The sequence below is a fragment of the Panthera pardus genome, unplaced genomic scaffold (genome assembly GCF_024362965.1).
Source record: "Panthera pardus isolate Hobbes unplaced genomic scaffold, ASM2436296v1 HiC_scaffold_10, whole genome shotgun sequence".
NCBI classification, from domain to species: domain Eukaryota; kingdom Metazoa; phylum Chordata; class Mammalia; order Carnivora; family Felidae; genus Panthera; species Panthera pardus.
Window position 1 is genome coordinate 13,851,205 of NW_026526655.1, and position 6,491 is coordinate 13,857,695.

Consider the following 6,491-nt stretch of genomic DNA (forward strand, 5'->3'; position numbering starts at 1 on the left):
GCCCTTGTATTTGCAGTGTCCCTTCCCTTATTTCCAACTAATTTAACTTGAAAGTACGGCACGAGAAATGGAAGGCAGGCATAGGAAATTTTCTCAAAATGTGATTGTTTCTGTAGGTAGGTGCTAAATTATAAACATTTTTTTTCAGTGAAAGTGTATTTACAATTAGAGCTCAGACGCATTCAGATGGCATGACTTAAAGGTAATTCAACTGAAACAAGGCCATCAAGAATGGAGGCTGATGGAGTAGGCAATCGCTCAAGAGTGGTTCCAGATGGTGACTATACTTATTGTGGGGGGCACTGTGCAAGGGATAGACTTGTCAAATCGTTGTGTTGTACACCTGAAACTAATATAACCTTGTATGTCAACTATACTTCAATAAAAATAGAGAAAACAAGAGTGGTTCCAGCCCTAGGAGCCTGTGCCTCGGGTGCCTTGAGTAGCAGGCACGGCAGAAAGGTTAAACGAATGTCCTTATTACTATCCTCCATTGAGAAGAGGTGCAAGTATAAAAGGAAGAGTATTTGGGAGGCTCAGTTGCAGAATAGGGACCCGTCGCCTATGTGGCTAGTTCCGACTCTGAATATCTGCTCGTCTTGAACTAGCTGTGGCTTGATTTTTTTTTTCTTGTTTTTTACCCAACAGTATTTCTATCACAAATATGAGGGATGTCATTCTGTGCGTAAACTATCGTAGATTCAAAATTGGGAGGGAGTGGCAACAGGGAGTTTATTCCAGAATTGACTTTGACAACATTGTGTTTGATTGCTGGCTCATACAGGGATTAACTGGGGATAATAAGTCCCATCCTACCCGCCATCTGTAATCTTGCTTCCCCTTCATTCTGAGCGGCCAAATTAGTTCCTGTACTAAAAAACAGAGTAGAACGCCTGGGTCCTCAATATCACATCTACCTTCCATTTGGAATAGTGACTGCACGCGATCCCTTACTTAATGACCAAATCCTATCATTAACCATTAGGGAAGTAGAGCCAGCATGTGAAATGCAACAACAAAACGTCAAAATTAAAACAACAACAGCTCCCTTTGATTTCTAAAGTGTTTGATTAAAATTCATTGAGACTAAAATCTTGTACTATGTGGTGTGGCTGTCACAAAGAAATATATTTCCTGAGCAAGGCATAAATGGAATGGAGATGCTGGGGATCGAACCCAGGACCTCATGCATGCTAAGCATACGCTCTACCACTGAGCTACATCCCCACCTGCCATAGTGTTGGCTTTCTAGACTGCTTTCATGAAATAAAACAGAAATTTGCTCCCTTAAAAGAAACCTACTGGTTATAGTAATAGCCAGGAGGTTTTCTTTTCTGGGGGGAAGGGGGGAGGGGGGAGGGGGGAGCAGGTAATGCAGAGGGTGTATATGGGGAGGTCCTAGGAGTTAGAAATGAAAATATTTACTTTGATTTCTGTGCTTCTGTGTACTTGAGTATTTTACCATGCAGACATTACCTACTTAAAGCAAATAAAGACATAAAATAAAATAAAAGAGAAAAGAACCAGAATGAAATCCTGTGATGTTTATAATTTTCCTTTGAAAAGAAAACACTTCATAATAACTTGTAATGCATGTAAAAATATTAAAGTCGCACTCATTCTTTATAGCCTAGGTTGCTAAATAAAGCAAACGATGACAATTCTATTTTGAATATTATTATTTTTTTCTTTTTCTTTTTTGTATTACTAAATCTAAGAAGGAATTGCCATTTTCAGACTATCGTTGCTGGTTCCTCAAGTTCCTGTGGATGGGACACAGCATCTGTTGAGTGTTTTAACGTGCGCTTTCGAGGCTCCCACAGTATTCACAGATTAAACATCCAGAAAAACATTAAGTATTTCTCACCATGAGAATACCACCTTATATTTCTACGATCCTTTTTGTGTGTTTATAACACTTCTTGCATGCATAATCACATTTTATTTTTCATTTGTCTGTGAGCAAGATTTCATTATACTGATATTAAAAGGCGTCAAAAGCGAATGCACAAAGAGCGTGATGATTCACAATTTATTAGTAAACCAAAAAGTGGAACTTGAACGTGAATTTTCTGACTGCCAATTAGTGCCTTTAAAAATAACGTTCTCTTGGGGCGCCTGGGTGGCTCAGTCAGTTGAGCGTCCGACTTCAGCTTGGGTCATGATTTCACAGCTTGTGGGTTCGAGCCCCACATCGGGCTCTGTGCTGACAGCTTGGATCCTGGAGTCTGCTTCATATTCTGTGTCTCATTCTCTCTCTACCCCTCACCTGCTCATGCTCTGTCTCTCTCTCTCAAAAATAAATAAAAATTACAAAAATAAAATAATAAAAATAATGTTCTTGTAAAAACAGCGGCCATCTTGAGGAATGTCATGGACAAAATGCCCTCTTTGAGGGATTCTTCTAAGATGTATTAGAATGGCAGAGGCCGCCATTATTTAGACTGTGATGAGACTATGATTTCAATTTTAATATAACAATCACAAAAAGTTTAAGGACAACACCCGCATGACTTTTCTGTGCCCCACATAGCTTAGCCTAGTGCTTTAAATATAATAGGGTCTCAAATATCCCATGTCTTCTACCTACATAAACAGGACTCAATAGAGGGCACCTGCTAGGGCAACTTCTATCTTCCCCAGAGGCTTCTAGACACATCAGCGGGGTCAACGGAAAGCATGTTGCCTGGATCACCTCCAACAGGGGCCAAAGAAAGCCCCAGATACCCACCTTCATCCAGCCCCTGACATTTAAAGCCTCAACACCACTGTCTTGAAGCCCCCAAGACGTATCTCATTATGTCCCATATCCTTGTGCCTGTCAATCACCCTGAAAAGGCCCAGACTTTCAGGCCATCTGGAATCTTCCTCACTCTACCCCCCAAGGCTCTGCTCAGCCCCTATTTGACTCCATCTTCACTTCCGCCTCAACTCTCTGAACCATTCCCGCACTGCCCTCTGCGACGCACAGCCCATCCTTTGTATAATCCCTACACCACAAGCCTCTCCAGATGGTTCCATCTTTTTCTCACCAGAACTGTAACCCAGGGAGCACTGTGTCCCCTGCGGCTTCTCACCCAATGGACCTCCCATCTCCCGTAGTGCGGGCATCACCTGGATGTCTAACAGGTGTCCCAGGTTGGGGTGCTAAGCAACTCGTGACCCTCCTCTGCAGAACTCCTCTCCTCCAGAGTCCCCTATTTCATTGACGGCAACTCCACCTTTCCAGTCCTTGGGGTCAAAGACCTTGCAGCCATCCTGATAACCTTTTCTGTCACTGTTGGCTCTTCTTTCAAAATATATCCAGAATCCAACCTCTTCTCATCTAGATTTCTGCCATGGCATCTTTAAAAGTCTCCCTGCTTCCACCTGGGTCTATTCTACCTTCCTGGAGTCTCTTTTCAACCTAGCTTCCAGAGCAGTCTCTCCAGTCAGATCATGCCATCACTCTGCAGGAAACCTACTAACGACACCCTGTTTGGACCGGAGTAGCACAAACCGAAGTCCTTACAATGATCTGCTAGACCCTACGGGACCTGCGCTTTGGCCCATCAGATCTCCTCTCCCTGAGTGACTCTGTTATACAGACTTCATGCGCAAATGTTCCCAGGAGGAACAAGCAGGCACTACGTGTCTTAGTGCATTTGAATTGTTTCCTCTGCTTGAAATGTTCCACTTCCAGATGCTCCCGCACCCCCACACCAGCACTCTTGATCCCTGCTCCCCGCTCCTATACTTTCTCCTACTTCTTACCCTTTCTAACATCTACATCATTTTCTCATGGATCACATTTTTGTCCCAAACCTTCCGTGCAAATGTAAAGGCGGGGGCTGGAATCTTTACTTCTTTTGTTCACTGAGGTGTCCCAAGCGCCTGCGTAGGGCATAGGACCGACTCTGCAGATCCTCTGGCACGAACCTGCTTCACCACAAACCCCCCATCTCAGTCGATGGCAACTCCATCCTTCCAGTGGCCCTGGTCAGAAACACTGGAAGCGTCCTTGACCCTTTCATCTGTGACACCCACATCCAATCAGTCAGGAAGTCTTTTTGACTCCACCCTCAAATTAATTGCTCAATAGTTTCGTGTCGAAAGAAGACTGATTGATCCTTATGAGACTGGCTAATAACATGACCCAGCCCCACTCAAAGACCATGAACTAATCCCAATATATCTAAACCTTTCACATACCCCACGCATGGCTGCCCCACCAATTACATGCATATGGATGGGTAGTCGTTCTAAATATTAATTTTGATTCTACTTCTATCTGGCTTGGCTTCAATTCTGTATACACTCATGAACTGCCTAAGTGCTGGGGATATGGGCAAGATGCTTTACAAATCGTATACATCCAGTTCAGTTTTTCCAGCTCTGAGGGCTCAGTGCTCGTTGACTGTAATGGCAGATAGCGATTTCACAAACTGCAGTCAAGAACTCGGAGTCCTTGAGATCCTACGGAAAAGTCAATCCAATTCAACAAATCTTTATTGCGTGGCTATGCTAGGAATTCTACTGGATGTTGACGAGAACAAAATACACAACTCTCAAGACGCACATTGCCTGATACAGAACGCAGTCATTTAAACCAATCGTGCCACTGGAATGTGATAAAGGGAACGTGAGTATTGACACAGGTAAGAGCGATTAACCCCAGCAAGCCGGAGAAAGGCAAGGGCAAGGCAGAGTTCATCAGGAATACCACTGGGGGGAAAGACAACCCAAGCAAAAAAAAAAAAAAAAAAAACAAAACTGAACAAGACTCCTGTTTGTTGTTAAGCTCCTGTTCTTTCTTCTTAGTGATGCGGCTTTTGGCCATAAGAGGGCAGATGGGGAAGGGGGACCCAACTCATAGACCAGAACATATGAATTGGGTGAAAAATTTGAAGTAAACTGTTTCCAAAGTCCCTAGCAAAACTTCTATATACAATGACTCAAATGATCAAAAAGGACTACATTAATTTAGTCAAGTTTCGACTTATAGAACGCTTTTGGCAAGGTTCGCATGAATAATACTATTTAATGTGTCTGATGCCAAATCTGAAATATTAATAGACTGTGTTAAGATTTAAATCTAGTCATAAACATGTCTCCAAGAGGAGACGCGTGACAATTAACAGAAAAAAAGAATCTGGAGCTGTTTCTTTCTGCAAACCATTAGGACTGTGAACAGCTACAATCTGTCTTTGGATTTTCCTTGAAAGTAAAAATCATCAAATAACAAAGAACAAAACCACCTGCACCTATACAACAGCCTGGGTATAATTTTGTTCTAATTCTCTTGTAAGCAATGCTGACCACTTGTCAGGGAAACATTTTCTTCTGGAATCTGTAAATTAGTCTCGACATTGCTTTTCTGACAGGCACGGGTAAACACGTTCTCATCTTCACCAGACTAAAAATAGACCACAAATTTCATCTTTCTTCAGGAATAGTGTGCTTCTTTTTACATCCTTTCAGCGATTCTTAAAAATAGAACTGGATTTGAATGCTGACTCCAGCATGTACGAGGCAATTATAACCGAGATCCTCTGTTCCGCTACCTATGAAATGGAAACGGCAAAACTTGCCGTATCTCACAAAGTGTTCGAATCAGATCCGAAAACACAGCATAAATTCGAAAATGTCATACACAGACAAAAACTTGTATGTGAACGTTCACAGCAGCGTTATTCATAATAGCCAAAAGGCCAAAATAACTAGCTGAGAGCCCCATCAGCTGATGAATGGAGAAACAAAAAAAATAGCACAGCCGTATGATGGAATATTATTTGGCCATAAAAAAGGAGTGAAATGCTGATACATGTGACAACATGGATGAACCTTCAAAACTTCATAGTAAGTGGCAGAAGCCAGACACAAAAAGCCACGTGATATGACTCCACGTATATGAAATGTCCAGAGTAGGTGAATCCACAAAGAAAGTGGATTAGTGGTTGCAAGGTGGGGCGAGAAGGGGGAAGGGAGGACTAGGGAGTCACTGCTAAAGGGGACAGGGCTGATGACAATGTTCTAAAATTAAGATCATGGTGATGGCTGATTGACTCTATGAATATACCAGAAGCCACTGACTTGTAAACTGTAAAGGGGTCAATTTACAGTACATGAATTATATTTCAATTCAATTATTCAGTAGAACTGAATTGAATTATTCAATTGAATAGAATTGAATTATTCAATTGAATAATTCAATTCAATTATATATTTTATAAATTGTACACTAAAAATACAACATACAAATATTTCATTATTATTGTCATTCTTTGGGAGTCTCTTTATTTCCGGATTAGGGGTTTTTCCCTATACTACAGTACTGCTCCTCCTCTCAAAATCTTTCTCTAAAATTCCTACAGCTGCGCTAGCAGGCTTCTGGACAATAATTCAGAAAGCAATTGATAATGAAAAGGAAGCAGGTGTGGAAGGTCACCTGGCTGGCTCAGTTGGAAGAATGTGGGACCCTTGATCTCAGGATCGCAGGTTCGAGCCCCACA

The 6,491-nt window shown here is 42.0% G+C and overlaps 1 non-coding gene across 1 annotated transcript; it reads right to left on the bottom strand.

Annotated features, from left to right (window-relative positions):
* Positions 1 to 1,155: 1,155 nt before the first annotated feature.
* On the bottom strand, positions 1,156 to 1,227 carry TRNAA-AGC (transfer RNA alanine (anticodon AGC)). Its single transcript has one exon. It is a non-coding gene; the product is annotated as a tRNA-Ala (tRNA).
* Between the last annotated feature and the right edge of the window lie 5,264 nt (positions 1,228 to 6,491).